Below are 2,500 nucleotides of genomic sequence, written 5' to 3'. Positions count from 1 at the left end.
GGTTCTGCTGCCTCCTCCTCCACCCACCTGCTGCAGACGCTTCTGTGAAGGGAAACTGCTACATGTTATGTCACCGATCCCTGCCATGCTGCGTGTCGAACGACCCGGCAGGGCCTGCTGAGTACAGTGGTGGTGGAATCGGCCCGATCGGACACTCCTATCTGCCACTTTGACCTTTTTATTCCGTCAAATTTGGACCCATTTACACCAAGTCCAGAACCGTTGGTGCTATCGACATGGGGTCTTCACCAGCGCGTGCGGAGCGGCAGAAACACCCCACGTAGACACCACTTTCATCCCTCTACGACACTTACTTTCCCAGTTATTCCATTTTATTCCGTCAAGCTCTGGCTAAATCCCCTTAACCCTAAGCAACCCTAATCATACCTGCATTTGTCCACTGGAGGGAGACAAAAACACCAAGCTCTGAGATTCAAATTTTGAACTGCAGACCTCACAGTGTCTGTGTGTGTGTGTGTGTGTGTGTGCGCTTTGGTGTGTTTGCTTTGGTGTGTGTGTGTGTGTGTGTGTGTGTGTGTGTGTGACAGAGAGAGAGAGTGACACTTGCTGTGTATTTAAGAAACAAACGCTCAAAGAAACCAAACAGAATGACACAGGCAGAAAGACACTGTTTTATTTTGGTAACCAATGATGCATTTCTTCTCCGCTTGTACAGTGCACCCTGAAGCCGTGTGTGGACCAGGAGATCAGCAGAACAGGAACCACAGAGCGTCAGCGGCAGACATCCAAGCTGCACAGGGCACACGCAGCACCAGGCAGAATTAATGACGTCCCTGATCCACAGCTCAAGCCCAGCCACCCGCTGCCTCCTCGCCGCCTCCTCCCGGGACCTTCAAGGACCACCCACCAGCCACTGGTACACATTCCAATCTTACACAATGGCCCCAGCATCACAGGGCATCTCCTGACATTAAAATCTATCCTGATTTCTGTTGTTTTTCCCTCATCTCTGAGCTGCTGAGTGTGAGTGTGTGTGTGTGTGTGTGTGTGTGTGTGTGTGTGTTGACAGAGAGAGAGAGAGAGAGACAGAGAGAGAGAGAGAGAGAGAGAGGGAGAGATACAAAGGAATGTAATTCAAATTTTGCACTTCAGACCTTACAGTGTGTGTGTGTGTGTGTGTGTGTGTGTGTGTGTGTGTGTGTGTGTGTGTTGACAGAGAGAGAGAGAGAGAGACAGAGAGAGAGAGAGAGAGAGAGAGAGAGAGAGAGAGAGAGGGAGAGATACAAAGGAATGTAATTCAAATTTTGCACTTCAGACCTTACAGTGTGTGTGTGTGTGTGTGTGTGTTGACAGAGAGAGAGAGAGAGAGACAGAGAGAGAGAGAGAGAGAGAGAGAGAGAGAGAGAGGGAGAGATACAAAGGAATGTAATTCAAATTTTGCACTTCAGACCTTACAGTGTGTGTGTGTGTGTGTGTGTGTGTGTGTGTGTGTGTGTGTGTGTGTGTGTGTGTCTTTTACACAAAAAATGCACTTGCAACAACTTTAATATGGAATGTACTGGACTTCCCAGCTAGGCGCCCTCCTGTGGACGACAGGTGCAATTGATTGTCAAAAGCAGATATCTAACAGCTTCTGACACTTTGTACCGCATTGAGCCAGCAGAGGGAGCCCCCCTGGTTCAATCCCAGCTGCACAGCAGTTGTGACCAGCTTCTGTCTGTGTGCTTTGGTGTGTGTGAGTGTGTGTGTGTGTGTGTGTTGACAGAGAGAGAGAGAGACAGAGAGAGAGAGAGAGAGAGAGAGAGAGAGAGAGGGAGAGATACAAAGGAATGTAATTCAAATTTTGCACTTCAGACCTTACTGTGTGTGTGTGTGTGTGTGTGTGTGTGTGTGTGTGTGTGTGTTGACAGAGAGAGAGAGAGAGAGAGAGAGAGAGACAGAGAGAGAGAGAGAGAGAGAGAGAGAGGGAGAGATACAAAGGAATGTAATTCAAATTTTGCACTTCAGACCTTACTGTGTGTGTGTGTGTGTGTGTGTGTGTGTGTGTGTGTGTGTTGACAGAGAGAGAGAGAGACAGAGAGAGAGAGAGAGAGGGAGAGATACAAAGGAATGTAATTCAAATTTTGCACTTCAGACCTTACAGTGTGTGTGTGTGTGTGTGTGTGTGTGTGTGTGTGTGTCTGTCTTTTACACAAAAAATGCACTTGCAACAACTTTAATATGGAATGTACTGGACTTCCCAGCTAGGCGCCCTCCTGTGGACGACAGGTGCAATTGATTGTCAAAAGCAGATATCTAACAGCTTCTGACACTTTGTACCGCATTGAGCCAGCAGAGGGAGCCCCCCTGGTTCAATCCCAGCTGCACAGCAGTTGTGACCAGCTTCTGTCTGTGTGCTTTGGTGTGTGTGAGTGTGTGTGTGTGTGTGTTGACAGAGAGAGAGAGAGACAGAGAGAGAGAGAGAGAGAGAGAGAGAGAGAGAGAGAGAGATACAAAGGAATGTAATTCAAATTTTGCACTTCAGACCTTACTGTGTGTG

General features: G+C 48.1%; 1 long non-coding RNA gene across 1 annotated transcript in view; it reads left to right on the top strand.

The window, feature by feature from the left end:
* LOC143418777 (uncharacterized) overlaps positions 1–955 on the top strand; it is a 1,012-nt gene extending 57 nt beyond the window's left edge. The window contains exons 1-2 of the long non-coding RNA XR_013098793.1: positions 1–280; positions 677–955. The exon at positions 1–280 is cut by the window's left edge and continues 57 nt beyond it. This is a non-coding gene — a long non-coding RNA (uncharacterized LOC143418777). The remainder of the gene's footprint in view (positions 281–676) is intronic.
* Positions 956–2,500: the final 1,545 nt, after the last annotated feature.

The sequence above is a fragment of the Maylandia zebra genome, linkage group LG5 (genome assembly GCF_041146795.1).
Source record: "Maylandia zebra isolate NMK-2024a linkage group LG5, Mzebra_GT3a, whole genome shotgun sequence".
NCBI classification, from domain to species: domain Eukaryota; kingdom Metazoa; phylum Chordata; class Actinopteri; order Cichliformes; family Cichlidae; genus Maylandia; species Maylandia zebra.
The sequence above is the reverse complement of the archived record's forward strand: the minus strand, read 5'-3'. Positions and strand labels throughout refer to the sequence as shown.